Raw genomic sequence first — 25,433 nt, forward strand, 5'->3', positions numbered from 1 at the left:
CAACGGGTGGGGAGCCTTCATTCCAGGAAACAGTCCTTTGGGGTGAGTTCTGGCTGATTGTTTGACCAATGCTTATGAACTTATGACTAAAAATGAAAATTTTTTAAATTGAAATACTGCTTGGCTTATGTATAATCTGGACTCAGGAGAGCACTGACCGCTGAACAGGACTTTAAAGTACTATACTATACTGCAGTTAGAGTTGTTTTGTCAAAGATCAGGGAAATGGGATGAAATACCTTATGTACAGGTGTTTATAACATTACATAATAAAGATGCAGATGCAGGCTTAAAAGGAAATAGAGTGATGGCCCAGTGAAAAGGGAATGTACTTCTAGTAGATAGCAGAAGCTCTGGAGAGAGGGATCAGGAAGATCAGAATGCCATGGCTGCTGCGGGCATCATCAGGATTCCCACAGCCCCTCTAGCCCTGCGGGATCCTCCTCCTTACCTCGCTGAGGGAGCCAAAGGAGGTGAGGCTGAACTGAACTCTTCATCTCGAACCCATCAGGTGACCAAATTTGGGGAAAGACAAGCTCCTCCCAGGGTAGGGCAATGTCCCCTGCAAAAACTTCCAGTGGAAGTAGGGCCAGAAGGCCAGTCTGCTGGATTTTACTGGGCACACACTCTGTTTTCTACATCATATATATTAAACTGGAAAAACTCAAATCTTTCTTTTTTCTTGAATGTGCTGTGGGAGATATGGTTTTAACTCATAAATTTTAATATATTCCTAAGTGTCAAATTCCTCTTCTGAGAAGGGACTTGCTGTCAAAACTCTGTGCTCAGATCACTTACTTTCCAGAAGAACAGCAGCTCCACCTATAGGTCCCTCCAGAGCATGCCTGGCAGTTCCTTATTAAACCATGGGAAGAAATACAACAACCCTGGCCAGAAGAAATTAAGAATCAGGTAAATACCATTGTGTGGGCTGCTGGAAGACCAGGAAGGGCTGAGTCTCAACTGTTAAAGGTGAGCTCAAACCGGGAGTGGGGACTCCCAATGAGGCAATATCCCTTGCAAAAAGACACCCTAGAGGAATACACCCAATTTTTCAAAAGTTTCAGGTGTATGGATTTATTTGGCCCTGCCACTTCCCATACAATACACCCATATTGCATGTTAAGAAAAACCACTCAAGTATTGATTTATATAAGATTTAAGGGTCATAAAAGACATTGTACAGAGCATTCAATCCACTGTCCCAAATCCTTATACTTTGGTGAACAGTATACCTAAGACAGCCTCTGGTGTTCAATATTGGACTTAAAAGATGTCTTCTTTTGCATCCCAGTTGACCAAGACTCTCAGCTGTTGTTTGCTTTTGAATGGCAGGATCGGGAATCTCAGGTCAAGACTCAGTATTGATGGACATTCTTACCACAAGGGTTCAAGAACTCCCCCATGACTTTTGGGAAGACCCTGAGCCAGGACTTAAAAGAGCTGAAACTAGGAGAAACTCTGTTACAATATGTAGATGACCTCTTAATTACTGGGGCATCATTTCAGCAATGTTGAACTAATACTGTATGCTGTTTGCCAGAAAAACAACCCCAGACAGATCTCCACCAGAAGAGGGGAAACAATACCAAGGGGGGTGGCTGTTTGATGACTGACAAATAAGAGTTTACCCAGATGCCAATGGTCCGAGGATGGAAATATTTGTCTTTGTTGATAGTTTTCAGGATGAACAGAAGCCTATCCTACTAGAATGGAGAAATGCTTGGAGGTAGTGAAAGTCCTACCAAAGGAAGTAATTCCTGGCTTTGGCCTACCCAGCAGCATCCAGAGTGATAACAGCCCTGCTTTTGTTTCAGAAATTTCACAGAAAGTTAATACATTTTTAGGAATCAGATGGAGAAGCATGGAGACCTCAGGCTTGTGCGAAAATAGAGAAGATGAATCACACCTTGAAGAAAAATACAGCCAAACTGTGTCAAGAAACTCACCTTCATTGGGATCAAGTTTTACTTACTGTCCTGCTCAGGAAAAGGGTGGCTCCCCAAAGTTGAATTCGATTGATTCCTGAAGTTGTGTACAGGCAACCATTTCAGGCTTCGACTGGGGTGGGAGAATGTACGTAGATCAAGAAGTGAAGGTAAAGAACCATGTACAACACCTAAGTCAGACCTTACTATAATGAATGACCTTGCTTGTATTAGAGATCTCTCCCCAACAGGTTCGCTACATTCCTTTGAGCCTGGAGATGAGGTGCTACTCAAGATCCCCAGAAAGCCAACTAGAAGAAAGGTGGACTGGAACCTATGTTGAACTTTCATGTCTTGCAGGCATCTATACTCCCTGGGAAAGATAACTGGGGACCTATGGTAACTCTAAAGGTCAGGGAATTGTTTTCTTTAAAAGTCACTAATGCAGCCCCAGCTGGAGAATATGCAATTTTTGTCAACTGTACTAAAAACAGTTTTAGATAAACTGCAACACCATCTTACTAACGTATCTTATACCTTTTAGCCACGTCAAATTGCCTGCAGGATAGTTTCTAATACATGGGAGGAATGTTTATTCAATAGCAAAATGATTACTTCCATATGAAACTAATCTCATAGAAATGAAACAATTAAAAACTGTGGGGAATGATAGGGGAACTCCAGAGTTAAAGATTTTAGGCTTAATTATAATTGATATGTTTAAGCGATTAGTACATGTGGAAAGCTGTTACTCCTGGAATTGGAATGCCTGATCTACATGACTCCACCAGCTTGATAGCAATTTAACCTTTGTGCCCAAGGGGGTCTGCGTGTGATCAAGATGGTACCCCAGCCACTGTGTCCCAGGGGAGGAAGTCTGTAATGCAGATAGATCAAGATGGTACCCCAGCCACTGTGTCCCAGGGGAGGAAGTCTGTAATGCAGATAAAGAACTGCTGATCAGCAGATACTAGAAAAATGACTGCAAGCCTGCAACTTTTATCTGATTAACCTTTTTTCCAAATCCCTTCCCTACCCTTTCCTTCTCCTTATAAAAAGGTGGGTGAGATGAAGTGTTAAGATAGGTTTCTAGTGTACATAACCCGGCATCTTCTCAGATCGCCAGCATCTGACTAAAGTGCCCATAAAGATTCAATCCTTGTCTCTACTCACTGATTCTGGTAGTGACAGGCATTATGAACACTGACTTTTTCCAGTTTCAGGACAACACTAAACTAACTGAGCCACCCAGCCAGGGCAGGCATATACTTTTTGGTAAAAGGCTTACCTTTACCTTAAGCAAGCCCTGTCTATTGATTCTGTGCATCTTTCAAATGCCCCCTTTCAGATCCCAACTTCAAAAGAACACAATCTTAACTATCCCATAATCTAACCCCTGCCTTGTTTTCTCTTACCTCCATGTAATCTATTTTACTACCCTCCTTAATCTCAAAGGCATAAAAGAAACTGCAAAGTGTTATTCTCCTAAGCATTTTTCTTAGTCTGTTGAGATCTTGTTTCCAGAAGTATCCTTTGTTTGACGCAGATAAATTTTTATAAAAACTTAGGGGAGTAGTGCAGTGCAAGAAATTTGCTTGACTAGGTTTTTCTGTTCCTACACTGACAAATGGAATATTATTCGGCCATAAAAAGGAATGAAGTATTGATAGTTGCTACAATATGGATAAACCTTAAAACTATCATGCTAAGTGAAAGAAGCCAGTCATAAAAGACCATATATTATGTGATTCCACAATATAAATTTAAAGTAGAGACAGAAAGTAGATTAGTGGTTACTTAAAGTTGGGAAGAACAGGAAGATAGAGAATGGAATAATAGCTTAAAAGTATGAGGTTTCTTCTTGAATTAATAAAAATATTCCAAAATTGACTGTGGTGATGGTTACATATAGCTGTACTATATTAAAAATCTGAATTGTATACTTTAAATGGGTGAATTATAGAGTACATGAATTGTATCTCGATGAAGCTGTTAAAAAAAAGAATCTCAGATGACTTGGTCAAAAAAGAATATATTGTTTAGGAAGATATCCACTCGTATCTGGACTCTGCAGGGTGGTGGATACATTATAGTGGTTAGACCAGACGTTTTAAAATTCCTTTCTAATTCAAGATTTTACTTAAAATAGCAGAATGTCAGAGAAGCAGTAAAACATGATGGCTCAATATACAGGGAATCAGACAAGCTGCATGCAAAACCAGCCTCCATTACTTTCTAAATGTGTGACTTCAGGAAAATAAATCAATTTTCCATGTTTTCAGTTTTCTCATTGGTGAAATGGAAAGAATACACACCCTGTGGTAATGCTGTGAAGACAACAGGATGCACATCAACTGATCAGTCTAGTGCTCAAAGCTGGAGGCAATAACAATAAAACAATAAACTGCAACTTTATTAATCAACCATTGAGAACCTAGACCAACCTCATTTTTACAGCTCAAATAACTGAGCCTTGGAAGGGTTAAGTAACTGGAACAATTTAGAAAAGTGGCCAGTAACAGAGCAGAACTAGAACTCAGATCTGCTGCCCAAGCTGACCTCTAATTTGCTTTGGGGTGCATTATACTTTAAGAGGAAAGCCATCCATTTTTCTTAGTGTATTGTCAGGACACAGATGCATCAAATGCCCCAATTCTGATGTGCTGGTAACAAACAGATGTGTAAGACGTGTACACAAACACAATAGAAATATGTGTGGTGGTATATTTAACATCAAGCGTATCAGAGTAGTGGCGTGTAAGAAATTTGCTTGAATAGGCTGCTGCTGCTTAGGAGGAAAAGGGTAAAAATGTTTCCAAGGAGACAGGGAAGCACTCAGATCTACTAGGTTAAAGTGAAGCAAGTGCTGAAAAACCAAGAATACAGATATAGCTGACATCAATCCTGGATAAATTAAATGGTCCAAGACAAAGCCAGGCTAGGCTAGGCTAAAGGGACTCAATTCAGTAGGAAAAAACAGGAGTATGATCAGTTTCAGGGTCCTGATCTTCTCTGCGGTCACTCTGACCTCACCTTTGCCTAGGAAGGCCTAACTTGAGTTGGAACTAGGTAATAAGTAACATGGTACCAAGTTCACTGCAAAGCAACACAAATCTTCAAAACTGGCAAAGAAAAAAAAAGGGACAAAGAATATAGAACATTTTGATTATTCTGGACCATTAGTTTAAGAAAGAACAAATTGATTTGCTGGAGTTGTAAGACTCAAGACATTTCATTACCAAACCTGAACACAGCTCTGAGAGCTGAACTTCAAAACTGTTGCTTTTACAGTAGAGTACGGTATATATGCAATTGGGAGCAATTTCCTGGCCCTTTTTAAAATATCTTTTTTTTTTCTGGTTTATTTTACTCAGCATAATTATTCTGAGAATCATTTAAGTTGCTACATGTGTCCACAGTTCATTCCTATTAATGGCTGAGCTGCATCCTATTGTATGGATACACCACAATGCTCACCCCTTCACCTACTGATGGACATCGGGGTTGTTCCAGCTGAGGCTGTTACAAATACAGCTGCTATCTACAAGGTCTGTATGGACATATGCTTTCATTTCTCTTGGGTAAATATCAAGGAGTGGAATGACTGAAACTAAGGTAGGTGTATGTTTAGCTTTTTATGAAACCACCAAACTGTTTTCTAAACTGGTTGTACCATTTCGTACCCTCAGGAGCAGTGTATTAAAGTTCTACAACTTCACCAACACTTGACATGATCAGTATTTTCATTAGACATACTAAATGATGTGAGGTGGTATCTCATAGTTTTAATTTACATTTCCCTATCATTATACTGGGCATCTTTTCATTTGCCATCTGTATTATCTTTTTTGGTGGACTGTTCAGATCTTCTGCCTATTTTTTATTAGGTTATTTTATTATTGAATTTTGTTACTAGCCATTTTTTAAAAGTCAAGCCCCCCCCATGACTAAGCAGTCTTATTTAAAATGAGAAAGCATTACTACTGAACTACTTAAAAATGGTTAAGATGTAAAATAACGAGGAGACTAATCCTACAGACACCAAAAAAAAAGAATGAGAGCATTTTGTCACAAAGACGCAAATCTTATGAAATAGATTTGCTTGTTCAACTCACCAAAAACTTGAAACAATCGTAACTGTGCAAAATCACTAGATCATGAAAGAAAAAAACCCAATGACCACAACCACAAACTCGAACCTCAGAACTGAGTGTTAACAACATAAAACACTCAATCTTTATGTTCAGCTGACGGTGATTTGGTGCTGTCCAACACAGCAGCCACTAACCCCAGGTGACTCCGGAGCACTTGAAATGTGGTTACTTTGAACTGAAATGTACTTTAGTACACCCTGGATTTCAGCAACTTAGGATAAAAATAAATAAATATAAAGTCCTCATTAATAATGTATATATCGATTACACGTTGAAGTGATATTCTGGAAAATATGTTAAATAAAATGTATTATTTTTTAAAAATAATACATCATCTGTATATTGTTTTGTGTATTCTTAAAATTGTCACCTGTTTCTTTTTACCTTTTTTAAAGTGGCTATTACTATATAGATGGCTTATATTTCTATAGTCTAGCACTGATCAAGTACTTTTAAAGCAGACCCTGAAAATAATATGTCTCCAACTGGTAAGCAAAATATATATATAATATTCGGTGCCCCCTCTCCCCCCAATGCCTCCAAGGTGTGACTAAAAGGGTACAATGGAAAAGATTTACACACCTGGAATTCAGGAGTTGTCTTAGGTTTGAGCCACAGCTATTAGTCATTCAGCTTCCCTAGATTTAAGTTTCCTCACCAGTTATTGATTTTTCATTCAAAAAGTCAACCAAAATGGCCCTGGATGGTGTGGCTCAGTGGATTGAATGCCAGCCTGTGAACCAAAGAGTAGCTGGTTCGATCCCTAGTCAGGGCACATGCCTGGTCTGCAGGCCCCAGTTCCCAGCTGTGGGTGTGCGAGAGGCAACCACATATTGATGTTTCTATTTCTCATTCCCTTCCCCTCTTTCTAAAAATAAATAAAATCTTTTAAAAATATGTATTATGCTCCTACTTTTTACAAAGCATTATTCTAGTATTGTAGGTCTTGAGCTTATAGTTTATTAAAGAGGTAGACTCCAAACACACTAACAACTATTATAGAAGACAACTTTTTTAAAGGCCCCCCAAAAGGAGACAAGCCCCTATGATTACGGGACAAGTGCAAAAGATGTGTGTGTGTGCATTTTAAAGGAGAAAAGAGTACCTTAGAAGAGTTAGGAAAAACTCCAGGGACTTGTAACTTTCCTTACTCTAAAATGCTGTGCTCTTATAAAGCAATCATCATGCTATAGTAAGCACTACTGTGTAACTTAGTGATACATGGAATTGATGATATTTGGTCAAGTCCTCCCCATAAGCTTAATGATACAGTAAGATGTAAATGACATACCACAATGAGGCTCTTCTATTTGAAGAAACAATTCTGCAGTCCAGTTCAAGCTTAAATCTCTGGATTCTATCTCCAAAAAGTACGAGATTTTTCAAATAACAGGTACCCTTTTGTGATGTGCATGCAGATGAGAGAAATGGTTTATTCTTTAGCAAAATAACATCAAGTCAGGCTAGAATCCTGAGAGACTAACCACAGCATTGTTTTTAATACCAGAAACACGAAACAAACACACAACACATAACCTTCCCCCACCCCTTTCTCTTCAGGGGTGATTTTCCAAGATACTCAGATGCTGCTATTTCAGTGGTACTTGCATAAACTAGATGTGTGTGGTAACTACTGTTATTTAGATCATAAACTCACGAAAGTCTGCCCTGAAAGAAAATTTATGAACAACTGTCACCTTATATAAACTGAACTCAAAGAACTCCGTATACTAATATTCCTTTGGTCACAGCATTCCTTTGAGGGAGACTAGCCCCATTTTAAGGGTAAGAAAACTGAGGCCCAAGTGCAAGTACTGAATTTACCTGTCTTTCTTGAGATAGGGAAATTTAACAGCATAAAGTGTGCTAGGAAATGTATACCGTGCTTTTTGTTAAAAAGAAAAAGGCCTACATCATAATTCATCCACCCCAGGATCCTTATGTTAATGGCAAGAAAGAATGTTTTACTGGAGAGTGCTACAGCTCTCCCTGCTGTCAAAGCAAAACTCTGGGGCATGCTGCAAATCATTCTGGTTTCCCTTCAAAACTATTAAACAGCAGTGAATGATATCTATATCTTTTAAAAGCTTATTCTTATTCTCATTCTGGTATTCTATCTTTAGGTCACAATTTTCCCATGTTTCTGAAAATATTTGATTAGACATTTGTTCCAAATGTAGTTTAAGAAATAATTTAAGGCACAGTCCCTAGCTCTATTATTCCAGAATTTGGTGGAAAAGGTTTTCGTATTTACCTGTTCAACCCTTCACTGTAAGAGCTTTCAGTCATAGCCCTTCCCACCCATTTCTCTTTCCCGAAGATGACCTAAAGACAAGCAGTATGGTACAGTGGAGTTGGGAGATGTCTCCCCAGCCTCAGTGCATCTTCTTACTCCCTGGAGATCTGGACAAGTCACTGAACCTCAATGGACCTTGAGGGCTCATCAAAAATGAAAGTTAGACACGATGACCTGGAAGTTCTCACCCAGATCTCAAAGACTTTGTTTTAACCTGCTCTCCAGCAGCTTAATCATTTACATACCTTTTTCTAGTCCTTCTCCAATGCTGTTATGTGTTTCTTAGCTGAAGGAGTTATAACAGTAGACTGTGTCCCAATAAAAGTACATTATGACTTTATTTGATGGCGAGATTTTTATTTTGAATCTCAAGCTACTTTTGACATCAAGGGTTTATCCCAGAGATCCAGGGGAGGGAGAAATGGATGGGGATGGGGACGTGGGCGGGAAAGGCTTAGCCCCACCGTGGGCTGTTGAGGCTGGATGATAGGTACTTGCTGATTCACTATTCACTCTATCTACTTATGTATATCTGAAATTCCCCATAATACAAAGCTGAAAAAAACTCTGTCAAAGCGAGAAAAAGAATACTGAACTGGCATTATTACAGGACTCCTTTCTACACAGTCTGGCATAAGGATAATTGCTTTTCACACCAAATCCCTTGGGTTGAGATAGAATCTACCAGGCATGAAACTAGGAGGAGCATCTGAAATTCCAGCCAAAATAAAGGAAAATGAACCAGAAAGGAAATTCTTCAACTGATCTCAAGGTTATCAATGAGAAAATCCATGGCACGGGGGGCATGAGCAGTGTCAGGCACTAGTATGTGTATGTGTGTGTGTAAAATAGCGTGGAACGAACTTCCACAGAGCTATTATGTTTCCTATGGTACATTTTCCCTAACTTTTCAACTGCAAACGTGAAACGGGTAGTGAGGAAATAAACAAGATCCTCTGGTAGGAGGATGCCACGCAGGGCGTGAAATCAAAACGGAAAGGCAAGGAATTTCGGGGGTAAGAAAAAATGGGGCTCCTTTAGCGAACAAGAGAGGAGAATCTACAGCCTAGGGAAACCAAAGAACACAGGAAATTACAGGCGAAGGCACGTCCTCGTGATGTCTAGGACCCCCTGCAGCTCTCCCTAGCTGCACTCCTCGGCGCTAGCGGCGGGAGCGCCGCCCAGGCCCCTGGGATTCGCAAGCACCGAGAAGTCCACCTCGAGGGGCCGAGGACAGAGCCAGGAGGGCCCGAGAGGGCGCGGCGCCAGGCGGGGGACCAGGCAGCCAGCGCCGAGGCGGCGGAAGGGGCGCGGACTGTTCCACTGCGGCTGAGGGGGCGGAACGCTCCAACCGGCCGGGCAACCCCAGGGAGCGGCAATGGTGTTTCCTGACGGCGGCGCGGCGCAGGAAGGGCATCCCAGGATCGCAGGCCCCTCCCGGGGCACCTGGCCCCGAATCGCACGCTCCGCTGTCAGCTCCCCTAAGGCCAGTGACCTTAGGAAGGAGCCTGCTCGGTCATACTCACCCACCGCGAGGACCCGAGACTCCAAATCCCTGTGGTGCAGGTCCCTCCTGCCCTGGCCCGCCGCCGCCGGCTGAGGCGTGCGTACAGACGTGCGCGCGCCCGCCCTTTGTCTACGCCGCTTTGACGTGACCCCTCGCGTCCATCCCCACCCTCCTGTCGTCTAATCTCACGCCCCGCATCCTCGCGCCGGGCGCGCACCAGGCCGTGTTGGGCGGGGGCTTCTTGGGGCGGGGCGGGTAGTGCTGCCTCCTCTGCCTCAGTTGGGCGCGCATGGGAGCCGCCGAGTCCCCCTTGTCGAGCGAGAGGGCGCTGCCCGGGGTGGGCTAGGTGCCACCGAAGCTAGGACTGTGCCCCTAGGCCCCAGTCGCCTGCCACTCGCCGTGGCGCGTGCCCCTGTGACTCCTTCTCTGATAAGGGGGTCGCTTTCGAAATAGGGGTCTCCATGTTTCAGAGCTGCACCAGGGCCCGAATACTGGCAACCTCCCCAACGTCCCATACCATAAATTCTGGGGAGGGTGTCATCAGCCCTGATTAGTAAGAGGAGACTGAGTCACTGAGTTACTTTGTCATCATGTTGTGAAATACAGTTCTGTATGTAAAGAACTTAGCTCACGGTCTGGCGCTCTCAAGAAATGTTAGCTACCATCACCATCACCACACCATCATCCCTGAGTCTCATCTGCCTTACTAGTGAAGCCAAGGAGTTCAAGGGGTTGGTGTACACGATCCCTCGCTGCTGCAACCTTCCAAAGTCTTCCTAAATTTGGAACTGATCTCTCTACTAAAATCTAGCTGATGCCTCCGGAGTTTGCACGTGAATTTCTCATCAACTCTTCAGACTTCAAACGCCTAACCCAAGCTTATCATCTCTCCTAAAATCGGTCCTCCTTAAAGAGAAAAGTAGTCCTTCTTCTTGTTCTTAAAAGACGTTTTTGCCTCCAGTACCAAGCCCTCCCACCCTCCCCGTTTATTCTACATACTCTTGTCATATTGTTATTCCATGCTAAATAATCTGAAAATAAATCTTGAGGATAAAGTCCACATTCTCAGACCTCAAAGTCTGACTATAAGTTTGATGACTGCTCCAAAACACTGAACCACTCATCCCCACACTAAATGTTGTCATACCTATTTAGGACTTCCCACATATTCAAGAACTCAATCATGTATCAATTCATTTAATAAACTTTCCCTGAGCCCTCATTATATGGCCATTTTTTCCAGCGTCTCAATGATACAATGTTGAATAATGAATGCATGTCCATGTTTAATCTTCAACTAGATTAAGAAGAAACGACATCATACATTTTTGTGTCCTTCCCAAAACTAGGTAGAGGGTTTTAAAGTGGCCACCACTGTCTTAAATACTCTTTAGGTTCTTATATCTAGCCTTTGTTCCTGCCCCCAAACCAGTCAAAACTTGCAAGTAGTCCACCATCTGCTCTGCTCTCCTGTGTATTCATGTTTACATTTTTTTTGCAGTCTTTACCATTGAGTATAATTATTTGTATATAATAATTTTGAAATTAAAAAAAGATGTTTCATGTATGTTAGAGACTCAACAAAAATAGTGTTGATTGATTCTTTGCCCAATCAAATAGTGACTGTTATTGGGTACACACAGAAACACACACACACACCCAGTATACAAACATTTACGGGCACATTCTTTAAACTTCTTTAGCACAGGAAGACAATCAAACGTCCTCTGCAGAGAAAACCAACAAGAACTGGCCTAATATGGTTTCCTTAGGCTTCAAAGTTTTGTTTGCAAAGGTCAATGGTCAGGGCAGATCTCTGTCATGTTTATTTCTAGGCACAAGTAGTACAAATGGGAAAGATAACATGAGCAAGTAATGCTTGAAAAGTTAGACACGTATCTATAGAAAATGTCTACAACATGACCAGGCTCATCTTTTTCACTGTGAATCTGAACTCTCTTTAGATTATTTTTATAAGTATTTTCATATTCTAGAATGAAAATACTCTTGTACTATAAAAACTATGTGGATAATTTTTTTAAACCTGGTGTAGGATAGTGCATTCAAAGATGGGGATCATAGTACTGCTTCTCAGGAGGTGTGGATACTTCCTGGAAATACTTTCAGAAAACTGTGTTTGGGGTGTGGAATTTCATCTCAGACTGTAGCATCCTGCCTTACTGCAGGCAGCAGGATGAACCCAGAGGAAAACTGCCATTTTTAATTTCCAGGTTTTGAAGATACTTGCTTAATAGCAAGGAATAGAACCAGTTGTACTTCTTCAAGTTTTTCACTTTCCAACTCCTTGTATGTCTTCATCTTGGGACAACTATTGCTTGGAACAGGAGGAACTCCTCTCTATACCCTGGAAACAGCCTTTATTGATGATTCTGTGCCCACCCACAAATCTTCTCTCTATATAGGAATTGGCTATTCTATGTCAATATTAGGCCCTGCTATTGGCTATGTGTTGGGAGGACAGCTATTAACCATGTACATAGATATCGGTTTGGGACAAAGCACTGACATCACTGAGGATGATCCGCGATGGCTAGGGGCATGGTGGATTGGATTTCTTATGGCTTGGTTCTTTGTTTGGTGTCTGATAGTACCTTTTTCTTGCTTTCCAAATCATTTACCAGGTATAGCAAAAATTCAAGATGGAAAAACTTCCCAGACTCATCAGAGTAATAGTTCCTTAGAACACACAGATGAGAATTTTGGAAAACAGTTTAAAGATTTTCCAGCTGCTCTAAAGAATTTGATGAGGAATACTGTCTTCATCTGTTTAGTTCTATCAACTTCTTCAGAAGCCTTAATTACTTCTGGATTTGCTACATTTTTACCTAAATTTACAGAATATCAGTTTGGATTGTCATCCAGCTTTGCAGCTACACTTGGAGGGGATATTTTAATTCCTGGAGCTGCTCTTGGTCAGATTTTAGGTGGCGCTCTTGTTTCCAGCTCAAAATGACATGTAAAAACAATGAAGTTTGCTTTGCTCACATCTTTAATTGCACTTGTGTTGAGTTTTGTATTGGTTTATGTCCCCTGTGAAAATGAGCCATTTGCCGGTGTGTCTGAATCATATAATGGGACAGGAAACCTGGGAAACTTGACCACTCCTTGTAATGCCAATTGTAACTGCATGCGATCACGTTATTACCCTGTCTGTGGCAGACATGGAGTCCAATATTTTTCTCCCTGCTTTGCAGGTTGTAAAAATTCTGTTTCAAAAAGATAGCCAGAGATATATTACAACTGTTCCTGTATTGAAATGAACACAGAAATAACACCTCCTGTAGCAAGTTTTGGCTTTGAAGCTAAAGCTGGAAAATGTGAAACTTGATGTACAAATTTGCCCGTATTCCTTGGTGTTTTCTTTGCTGCAATTGTTTTTACCTTTATGGCTGGTACTCCTCTAACTGTGTCCATCCTAAGGTGTGTTAATCAAAGGCAACAGTCTCTAGCATTGGGAATACAGTTTATAGTGCTTCAATTATTAGGCTCAATACCTGGACCAATTATATTTGGTGTCACAATAGACAGCACATGTGTTCTCTGGGGTACTAACGAATGTGGAATTAAAGGAGCTTGTTGGATTTATGATAACATCAAGATGGCTCATATGCTAGTGGCCATAAGTGTTACTTGTAAAATTATTACCATTTTCTTCAATGGACTTCTGGTCTTTTTGTATAAACCACCACCATTAGACACAGATGTATCATATTGAAATGCAAATACAGCTGGGATTACTGTTTCAGTGGAATGTGACTTCAACAAAGCAGGGAATGAAGGATAAAATAGAAAAATAAGAGACTGTTTCACAGCTGGAAAATTGGCCTCCACTGTTGTGCTTTGTGGTAGAAGGCACGCAAATAATTCCAGCGGACAGAATGGGCCGGACAGAGGGCTGCCGCACGCTCAGGCAGGTTAGCACTGAGAAGAGCAAGCACCTTCCTTTTATTGAAATCTGAGGGTGGCAATTACAGGATACACATCCTATTGCTTACAGGGAAAACAGGATACCGGGGTTCAGATATTAACTGCTTAGGTACAAAACAGAACTGTAAGTCCTTAAGGCTAAGTTCCAAACAAGATGATAGGACAAGGGAGTAATGGAGTACTCAGCAAAGTCTCTTTGTTCTCAGGATACCATAGCTCAGTGGCCTGAAACAGCTTGCAAGGAGCTGCTGGCATTAGCAAGTCCAGCTTGCTTAACTGAGTCACAGGACACCTGGACAGGGGGACATAAAGCCCCTTCCCAGAGACTTGATTTCCACCAACACTCCACTTATAAGAATGCACATGGCCATCACAGCATTATCTACTCAATATGGACAATCATTTAAAAAATGGATGTTTTATAATTCAGTTTGTTCTGTATATCTATGGACTCTTACTTGTTTTGTTTTAATGTAAGAAACAGACCGGTGCCTTCAAAATCCACCAAAAGCCTGAATACACACACACACACACACACACACATGTGCGCGTGCACACGTGCACACAGACATTTCCCATTGTCTAGGTATGAAATTACCAACTAATAAACTAAGCCAGAAAAAAGAAAAAGCCGATGATTAGTTAAAATTTATGGTGTAAAAATTTAATTAAATTTATGTGTGATGATTTTCAAAAACTATTATTGAAAGCCCATGAATTTAAAACCAGCTAAATGATATACTTTAATTTACATATACTAATACGCCTTGATCACAGAAAATTATAGAACTATTAGAATATAGGTTAATTATCTGCTTTATGCCCTGGTATATAGTGAATTTAGAAATATCAGCATTTTATATACATATTTTCACTTTAACTCAAAAAAATCCAGGAGGTTATTTGTTGATATTGCTGATTTATAACACTTTACCTCTTAATATAAATCTGTGATAGTTGTATTCAGTTACATAGCTTCCAGAGGAAAGTACTAGCTCAGGTACTTTTACTGGTTTTCTTTGAAAAGATGTTTAATACATAATTAATGTTTAGATACTCAGTAGTTTAATTATTATCATTTAAAAACCTGATTGCCTGGTACATTACTTATAGCGTTAAAATAGTATTGTGCTTATAAGTTGGCCTGCTCTATTATTGTTCAGTTAAAACAAACTCTACTCTTTAACTGATCCATTTATTTGATAGATAAAGTGCTTCAAATGTCCGATAACATTACAACACTCCACTTATTCAGGTCAGACCTCAGCCAACTTTTGTCTACCCAGAATGTGAAGAAAATAGATCAGTGAACATCAACAAAAATAACTTACACCTGGTGAAGAATTTTACTGATTAGGAAAAATGTACATTCATACCCATTTGAAATTTTTGTGAAATAAAGTTACTAATTTAATAAGGTTAGCTTTTTTACAAGCGGTGTGTTATATACACTGTCATCAGAATAACGAACAGAGTAAAAGGTTGGTAGGAAACCAGGATCAGAAGCACTAATAATTCACAGAATTTGAGATTATGTTTCATGCTAATCTGTGGCCAGTGATGATTCAAATAACTAGTAGCATTAACTAATTGAAATGCAAGAAGGAATGAATTAGGCAAGCAAGCACACCTGGCTAGTAGAGAATTAGAGAAACAGTGGGTCAGGAATCAGAGAGACAGGCAAACTTAAACCAGGAACATATAAAATCAGAGGTTGAGGCTAAATGTGTAGTCGAAAACCCAGGAATTTGGGAAGCAGGAAATTCATAGCAACCAAAGAGACAGTGAGTGCAAAGTCGACAGGAACAAACACATGATACCTCTATTCAGAATCAATCCCTTCCACCCGACTAGACGCATTTTAAATCCTGCTTCCTGTTGAAACCAACCTAAAGCAGAGTTTAGGCTTTCTGTGTCTATATGTGGAAGTGGGGAATTGAATAGAATAATTTTCTAGATGTAAAATAATGGGAAGTTCCGAGGAACTCATTGATAGAGATGTGAAACAATAGCAAGAGAGGAAACAGAATAACTATGCAAATATTCCCACTTCAGAAAAGAAAATAACCCTGTACCTAAAAATAGTTGGATGAACAAGTCACTAAATAGTTGACATTCTTAATGGTTTTTAATTATCAAGAGTTTTATTGTATTCTGTGTACTCAATTTTATAATACATTTTACAAACTTTTTAATAACGGTCAAAGTGAAAATTTTGGCACTTGAAGGAAGTCAGTCTCTTTTATTTATAATATACATATTTATAAAGAATATCTCCTTTCATGATAGGACACTACTGTAATTTATAAACATTGTTTATATTTTTGGATATGGGTTGGTATAATGCTACTTTTAAAAGACAATTTTTCATTATGTGTATTTTTTACATTTTGTAATGATTTTTAAGTAAGCTTGAATTGATAAGTTGACTTGCGGTGATTTTATATGTAATTAATTGCAGAACTATTTCCTGTGTTGGCAATGTGTTATTTTTAAATCGTTGAACTGTGCATATTAAAATAATGCATTTGCTATAAGTAGAAAAAAAAGGGGGGATCATAGTGTTTAAGGTCTCAGTGAGAAGTTTAACAACCCTCATCCCATTTTAACTTGAGCTCCTTTCCCAAAATGTGCCTCAACAATCATCGTGTTTGCTGTGTGTACGGCACACAGTGCTATTAACCTGTTCCGTCGCTCCTTTCGTAAAATACTCCTCCCTCAGTAGAGTATTAATATAAGTGTGCTTTATAACATCTCTCCCTTCCACAGTCACCGTTTACATGTGCAAAACCTTGACATTCATTAAAAGGTAAACCCACAATTGTTTACTACACAACCAGCAACAACAATGCTCATTTCCAAGCACCAAGAAAAAAAAAGCCAGATTAACTAAACGTGTGCTATTTAATTTTTTTTTTTAATTGCGGTAAAGTATACATAAAATTTACCATCTTAACCATTTCTAGGTGCACAGTTCAGTAGTGTTAAGTATATTCACATTGTTGTGCAACCGATCTCTAGAAATGTTTCATCTTGAAAAGTGAAAACTATACCCATTTAGTAAAAACTCTCCATTCCCCCTCCTCCCAGCCCCAGAAAACCACTGCTCTTACTTTGTTTTTATGAGTTTGACTACTATATCCTCATACTCATAGTCATATCTTACATACGTGAACTCGTACAATATTTGTCTTTTTGTGACTGGCTTATTTTACTTAGCATAATGCCCTCCAGGTTCATCCCATGTTGTAGCATATGTCAGAATTTCCTTCCTTTTTAAGGCTGAATAATGTTTTATTATATGTATATACCACATTTTCTTTACCTATTCATCCTTGATGGACATTTGAGTTGCTTCTACCTTTTGGCTATTATAAATAATGCTGCTATGAGCATGAATATATAAATATCTGAGATCCTGCATTCAATTCTTTTGGATATATACCCCAAAGTGGGGCTGCTGGATCATAGGGTAAATCCATTTTCAATATTTTGGGGATGCTATTTTGAGATGCTACTCTTTGATATATGAGTCTAGAGTTGGGAGGAGAGACTCTGGCTAACGCTATAAATTTGAGAGTCATCAGAATATGAATGGTACATATGTTGAATCAGATTCATATAAGTACACTCAGACTTAAGAAGTAGAGACTTCATAGTAAAGGAAAAAATGAAGACAGTTTTCAGTCCATTCCCACACTATAGTCCTCAATTTGAAAATACACAGATTCAATTTTGCCAATTCGCAGCAGGATGATCTGGTTCTGAGGACTGATTTGTAGTAATCAAACCTACAGGAGACACTAATAAAAAGAGAGGGCTTAGTTATTAATTCAGGCAGATGATGGAAAATGCAAAACTGACTGTAATAATAAAATCTGTAGGTCAGTTTATATCCTTAGTAGTAGGAAAGTCTATTTAGGAAACCAAATCAACATCAATAGGTTTGTTGACTATAAAAATTTTTTTAAGAGAAAAGAAATTGTATACTCTAAGGGCTCTGGCAGTTTAATACACCCTCAAAAGTTCTATTTGTATAGTATTTTACCTGCCAAGCAGCCAAAAAACAAATGAAAACAAAAAACAAAAACAAAAACCCACAACCAGCCAATCATACAAGCCAGAACATCCTCTTGAATTAATATGGTAAACTACTTCTCCTTACCCAGCTCCCTATTTTCTAAAAATCACTTCCATCTTCCTGGGATTCTCAAGGAAAGAAAAGGGGAACTTCCAATTACTTTAACAGTAATTCAAAATCGATAGTGGAAATCACATATATAAAAAAGGACACTTAAGCTAACTAAAATGTAATTCCTTTTGTTGTTGTTGAGGAAACACTGGTTTATCACACTATATAAATTTCAGGTGTATAACATTGTAATCTGACATCTGTATCCACTGCAATTTCTGTCTGTTGCCATACAACTGAATTCCTGTACCCATTTCACCCCCCACCCCCCACCCCATCTACAACTCCTCTGGTGACCACCAACCTGTTGTCTGCATCTATGAGTTTGCTTTTGCTTTGTTTGTCCTTTTTAAAAAAAAATACATATTCTGCATATGAGTGAAATCATATAGTATTTGTCTTTACCCATCTGACTTATAAACTGTAATTTTTGGCAAACATTCACTTATCTTTCAGAAACTCACTTTGGGGCTTAACTCCATCAGGAAAGTTTCTCTGATTTCCCCCTAGGGGCTTATTCTCCATGTTTCCCTAATGCTCTCTGTGTGTCTAACATTCTTTATTTTTAGGGATTACCTATGCGTATGTTTGGCTCCCCTCACGGGACTATGAGTTTTGTTTTATTCATATTTCTGTCCCCAATAGTTAACATAACATCTGGCACATAGTGGTGGCTCAATAAATGTTCGTTGAGTGAGTGAAAACTCATGATGACTACCAGAAACTTGACAAATGATGTATGTGTTTAATAAAATCATGAAATGAACTAGTACTTAATGCATGAAATTTAGTAGACAATACATGGGCTGTGGGGGAAAATTAGTAAAAGTGTTCTTAAGAGCAAAGAATGATATTTATCAGAGTTCACTGAATGAAAACATTACTCAGACAGGAAAGAATGTCATAAATTAGACCACTTTATCTTAGTCTGGATGTTTTAGAGGTCAAGGGAGTCCCAGGACATTTTTGTCTTTTTGAGATTATCACTGGTAAAAAAACAAAACAAAAAAGAATTACAGGATTATAGTTGTGGCATATAATACATAACAATTTTAACAAAAGAGGGGCAATAAACACAGTGTGGCATTTACAAAATAAGGCTTTATAAAAATATTAAATATTACTTTAAAGTGCACTGCAGGCAATGAGACACAAATGTGAAATTCAAAGATGACTAATGAACAATATTCTTTTCAATCCTGTTAGCTATCTCTGTGATTGTACGTGTATGAACTGAGTAGCTCAGTTGGTTAGAGTGTCATCCCAATACACCAAGGTTGTGGGTTCTATCCCTGGTCAGGGCACATTCAAGAATCAACCAATGAAGGCATGAATAAATAGATCAACAAATTGATGTTTCTGTCTGTCTCCCTCTAAAAATCAATGAAAAAAAAAAAAAAAAAGTCTAGATTCCAGGTCCCCTGTAACTGTGAGAGCTGACCTATAAGGTCTTCCAGGACTTTCCCTTCCTTATAATAGGCCTTGATTTAAGGTCCTTTTCTTTTTTTTTTAGGGACTCGTGGATGAGATTTCAGAATCCCTAGTTTCATTAGAACTATGTTACAACATATGCCAGGGGTAGAGTCACCTTTATAGCTGGAGACTCATGTTTTCTGTTGATTCCTACCATCTTTAATTTCAGAGAACAACCCCAATCCTGGTAGCACACCTTGTGGGGACCGCCCATCCTATTCATGATCATCCTTTAATGGAGTCAGGACTAGAAGGCTGGACACAGAGTGGGGGGAAACAGGGGTGGTTTCAATAACATCCTTGTCAGATGAGGAAGCTGCCCTGCGTTCCTACTGTCCCTGGAAACAGGCATATTTGGCTTCCTCTGTCATTACCCTGTTAACTATCTGACAACACACAGGGAGGTGGCTAGGGCAGGCCCTATAGGGAGAAAAAGAAATAAAGCAATGTTGCTTGCTCACCCACTGTAACTGCATTTATTAACCTGCCACTGGCACAAACAAATGTAGCCCAGGAAGTCAAGGATCAGAAGAGATAAGAAAAAGTTTCTTTTAAATGACACTTCTATTTAAAATCTGTTGTCCATGAATAATAATCTGAGATAATGAACAATCTTTGAAACAAGGTTAAAATCTTCCAAAGACTAAAAATCCTGGAACACTGGAAATTAAAGCTAGAAGCATACTTGGCACAATTACTCATGTATTATTCCAACCCATTCATTCTGGGTATCCTAGGTGTGGCCAGCCAAGGGGCCCGCAGTTCACATGGCAAGTCCTGCCCCAGCCTTCCCAGAGCCTGAAGCAGGACAAATTGTTCAGTATGCAATTTCAGTGTGGGGTGATACATATAACAGGGGAAGTATAGGAACAAAAGTTTTGTTGTTGTTCATAGGAACAAAAATCAGGCTTCTGGGTCTAGGTAAACTACACTCCAAAAAATGTACTAAACTGCAAATATGTGTGTATATATATATATATATATATATATATATATATATATATATATATATATTTAGGTAGACAGAGTTTTCCAGACTCTTTTCTGATAAAGAGAGGGGACGGTCAAATTCTTATAACATGAACAGTTGGAGATGCTTTAACAAACATTCCTTTTGGCAAAAGGTGAAGACCAGAAACCAGAAAACTAGCCCTTTCCAGACGGAGAGGAAAGCATAAGAGCACATTTCTTTACCACCTCCTACACAGTCCTTACAGACACTCTCTGCCAGGCTTTAAAATTTTTTATTATTTATTGATTTTAGAGAGAGAGGGGAAGCAGGGGAGAGACAGACAGAGAGACACACGCATCGATTTGTCTTTCCACTTATTTATGCATTCATTGGTTGATTGCCAGGCCATTTAAATCATATTAAAGCTTTGTTAACATTCGTTCTGTTTCTGTGTTCTACAGGCTTCCCTGCAAACAGTAAAGGGCACCATTCCCAGATTTCCTAAAGGAAACCTAATCCCTTTGGTCAGGAAATGAGCCTGCCGTTGTGAGAGAGGAATGCAAGGCATTCAAGGCCTTCTGGGGGGCTAAGAGTTGTGTGAATTCTGTCTCCCCACTATGCATTCAGGAGCAAGAAGAGTCTGAATAAAGTTCTAGAGGAGAGGAACTCATACATCCTGGGCAAGGAATTCAAGCTTTGCCTATGCAGCAAAAATAACCCCAGAGGACTCATCCTATCTCTGGGCCCTCATGGAGTTCAGTGTCATTCTGATGAGCAGACCTGTGAACTGAGTACCAAGCAGTAGTTTTGTCCTTGATTACTGTGCCCCAAAAGTTGCTGAGCACACTCTAAAGAGAAGCAAAAGGGGATGGTGCCCCATCAGGCTTGGGGGACTAGGCAGCAACACTGCCCTGAAAAGCGAAGCGGTCAGTCTGGCCTCCGTAAAAACTGGGAGTGGGAACACAGTGCACTTCTTGAAGGATCTCCACATACCAAAGGTGATTCTCCCCAGACTTGTTACTGCCTCCTAAGTGTCTGTGTTGATTTACTGTTCTGTACATGTGTGTGTGTGTGTGTGTGTGTGTGTGTGTGTGATCCATAGAGAGAAGCAGTCAGTGGGTGTGGCACCCATTGACCAACATAGAGAGCTCCCACAGGTCCTCGGGCATGGATCTCTGGTTCAGTCTGTTTGTGGCCAGAGTGACGGGGTTACAGGATACCAAGTCCATCCATAAGGAACCCCGCCCGGTGTGAGTGCCTGGATGGCACTGCTGGGCTCTATAGCCTGTGTTGCACATGATCAGGTTGTCTCAGGAGGTGGACAGCTTTCCTGGTGTTCTTACCTCTGGCATCTTTCTCAGTCTCCTGCATCGACCCAGTTCGCTCTCTCTAGCCTTTAAATCTCAATGCACCCCGAATTCTTGGCCCTCTACATTTCTCACTTTATACCTTTTCCTTGGATGTCCTTATCCAATTTTGACAACTATTCAGTTACTTTCTTATGCTAACTCCCAACGCTATATCTTTAGCATAGACCTTTCTCTTGTGCTCCAGGCTCCTGAGTAATGCTTCTATTTCTTGATCTGGGTTATGGTAGCAAAGGTGTGTTCCCTGTGTAATTATCTGTGTGTATGTTTTACTTCAATCAATCAAAAGTTTACTTAAAAAACAGCAAATAGGTAAAATTGTGAACTGTGTAGTGATTTGGAGATTTTATTCTTCTAAAAATGGCCTCAGAATATACATACATACATACATTTATAGTACATTTTCACTTACTATATAGTGGATATCTTTTCATATCAGTATATTATAGCTGTAGCTTATTCTTCGTCATGATGCATGGTATTCTGTCATATGAGTCCACAATACCCTTACAGACATTTAGGTGGTTCTCAATTATATTGCTAGTAAAGTAATGCAAGTAACGTTCTTGTGTATATACATTTGTGAGAACTTCTCTATAATAGATATTTAGAATGAGGGTTATTAGTTCAAAGTATATGCACATTTAAAATTCTGATAGGTACATATAACAGGAGATCTTCTAATAGGTACATATAACAGATTTTATGCCAGTGGATGACATCTGAATTTCCTCTAACTTCAACCTTTTAAAAGTGCAGATCCCTTTGATTCACCATCTGAAAAAGATGTGGGGACAAGTTTTCAGGTGGGTAGGACTCTACATTAGAGCACGAGGGTAGACCAGGAACCCCCTATAGGGCTGGCATTGTCCTCTTAGTCAGCTGGTACCTCCTAGGAGGCGGCAGACCCTGGTGGACAGAAACTGACTTTGTGGGTGGGGTCTCTGAGCTTCCTCGGGACCCTAGGCTAGTGATTCTGCTTCAGGAATCAGTTTCCTTAAATGTCAGACCCAGGTTGAGTCAAATTGGAGTGTTTTTTTCAAGTGTTTCCTTTATTGCAATGGACCTCATTGTTCAGCTGAAACCAACACTGCAAAGCAGATCTACTCAGTAGAAATGGGAATAGAGGACCTAGGTGACAACATGGGAGTCCCCTTCCTAGTCTCATGGAGACCTCAAGGTCAGAGGATCTAGTGAAAACTCACCAGGCTGTTTAGATCTTTTGGGTTCTCAAATAAAAGGGATCTGCATTCAAACCCTTTTACAACATTCCCCAAATTTTCCTCCTTTCCCCTCCTCTCAGGAAGAGCTCTTGAAAACTAAAAAAGCTGAGCACCTAAGACCAGTGCGTGAGCAGGAGCCTGGAAGGAAGGGAGGGAAGAAGGGAAGAGGGATAGGGCAGGATGTGCTTTGGTTAGTCTCTCACTTAAAGTTTCTCTGAAAAATTCCAGTCTACCTTGTTATGATTGACAAGAAGAGTGAGGTAGGTTTTACATGGGCAGGTGGGGACAGTTTGGGGGGTGTCAAGAGGCCCTGGTCATGGAATATAGGGGTGTTGCTGGGCTGCTCCAGGAGGGTGAGGAGCTGCCAGAATTAGCAGGTGGTGGTTTCCATGTTGGTCCATCTGTCATCCTCCAGGCTCTTGGGGGAACTGGGTGGATGGGGTTCCATTGTTCCCTAAATCAGCCACCTCAGGAGATGAGAGGTCTTGTACATCTTAGTGATGAGTGAATAAAGGCCCTGCATGAGCCACCTGTCTGGTTCCCTGGGCTAGTGAAGTTCAGAGCTGCCTGACCACAGAGCTGAGGAGGCTGTGTCTGAGCTGGACTCAGGCTCTGTTTTCTAAATCAGGAAGCACACCAGTGGGTGAGCAGTTCTTCCTGCCATCAGAGAGGGTTGGGCTAGAGTGTCTCTCCCCTCAGCTCCATGAACTCCCTTTGCTGGAGCCTAGAACTGGGGGCATTGGACAGTTGGTACTGGGATCCCAATTCCACTACCCACCAGTCCTGTGACTGGTGATTCATCTCACCTTTCTGATACTTAGTTTCCTCTTCTGTGAAATTGGTGATGCTAAATGACTTCTCTCATGTCAGGGACAAATGGGGTACCATTGATTGTGCACTCAGCCCAGGGTTCGAGCACAGTGTAGTAACAGCAGGGAGGAAGACTATGACCTGACTCTTTTATTCAGCCACCAGGCCCCTGAAACAGATCCCAGCACCTATGGCAGATCCCACTCTTGAGACCAGCTCAAGTACAGCCCCTTCTTCAGTAGCAGGGCACAGCTGGGACACTTGGGGTGCATTGGGTCAGCTCCTCCCAACTCTACTGGGAAGAACATTATGAACCTCTTAGCATTCCCTGAAATTCAAGAGGGAGGGTTAGACCTTAGCCTATCTCCCTGATGTGTCTACCCCAGCAGCTGTTACATATTGGAGAGGGACAATATTTATTTGTTGTTAATAGTAAGTGTTAAATTTGAATGTTACATTAAAACCCTGTTTCTTCTACAGTCTAGGAGTTGTGATAGGTTCATTCACTTCCTGTGACACTGAAATGGGATTCAGAATCTCTCATTCCTCCTTGAATTAAGAAATCTTGCAAGGTCATCAGCTTGCTGTATATGGGAGAAGGGAGAAGGGCCAGCCCTCCTCCCTGGCTCTTGACAGCCCCAAGTACCCCTTACTCAGAGGACAGGTCCATTTCAGTATCCTTCAGCACTCCTGGGATTTAGAGGTTGAGGGTGCTTTCACAGGCACTGAAGACACACCTCTGGAAATGTGTCTTTAAAAATAACAACTGCCAGGACTCCTTCCTGCTCCAGGACAGTGGCTGCCTTTCTACAACTCTGGAGGCAAAGGGAACATATTCTTCTTCTCTTGTTGAGATCTCTTTTGACCAAATAGTAGGAACTTGTGGTTTTCTAGTTCAATCTCTGGAAGTGCATCAGCACTAAGTAGGGAAAACAATGTAAAAAGACAAAACGTGCATGTGAAGAGGACAAGTCCAGAGGAAGAGCGTTGACAGATGGACTAAGGGCAGGCAGGACTTTCCACCCTTAGGCCCCCTTTAAGGCTCTGTGATTATCCTTCACCTAGATTTGAATCCTCCTGGGATCCTTGTCCATGACCTCTGGAATCCTTTCCTGCTTGTTTATTGTTAAGGAAAAGATTTGTGATACAACTTTTAAGGCTATAGCTGGGACTTGTTCCATAAACACTGCTCCTTATGGCCTAGAATTTTCACAAGTCCTGCAATTTCTTAGACAATAGTTTTTTAAGGCAGAACTTTCCTAGAAGGCTGCCAGCCTCTCTATCAGGTACATTGTGGCCACTCCTAACTGGCTGGGCCTCATGGATTTCGGGTGAGCTCTGGGTGGCCAGGATGAAATCACAATCCTGGCCAGTGAATGAACTTAAACTCTTCCTTGCTGCCCCGGATAACTTCTGAGCCATTGTGGTTCTGAGGTCCATGGTCTTGAACAATCACTAATTTACTCACTCAGTTGTGCTGTTGCCAAGGAGGTCTGGAGGGGCAGCTTAGCCCAAGCCCACAGAGATTGTGGCCTGAGATGGCTGTGTTCATTTCCACAGTATTGTGCTGTGAGTATGTCATG

The 25,433-nt window shown here is 40.5% G+C and overlaps 1 protein-coding gene and 1 pseudogene across 1 annotated transcript in view; one reads left to right on the forward strand and one right to left on the reverse strand.

The window, feature by feature from the left end:
• The window catches only part of GPAT4 (glycerol-3-phosphate acyltransferase 4), a 35,095-nt gene extending 25,084 nt beyond the window's left edge, over positions 1-10,011 (reverse strand). Inside the window, exon 1 of the mRNA XM_090258914.1 lies at positions 9,905-10,011. The gene's annotated coding sequence lies outside the window, so the exon portion shown is untranslated. The remainder of the gene's footprint in view (positions 1-9,904) is intronic.
• LOC149996415 (solute carrier organic anion transporter family member 4C1 pseudogene) lies at positions 386-13,621 on the forward strand (annotated as a pseudogene).
• The last annotated feature ends 11,812 nt before the right edge of the window (positions 13,622-25,433 follow it).

The sequence above is a fragment of the Furipterus horrens genome, unplaced genomic scaffold (assembly GCF_987537825.1).
Source record: "Furipterus horrens unplaced genomic scaffold, mFurHor1.1.pri manual_scaffold_12, whole genome shotgun sequence".
NCBI classification, from domain to species: domain Eukaryota; kingdom Metazoa; phylum Chordata; class Mammalia; order Chiroptera; family Furipteridae; genus Furipterus; species Furipterus horrens.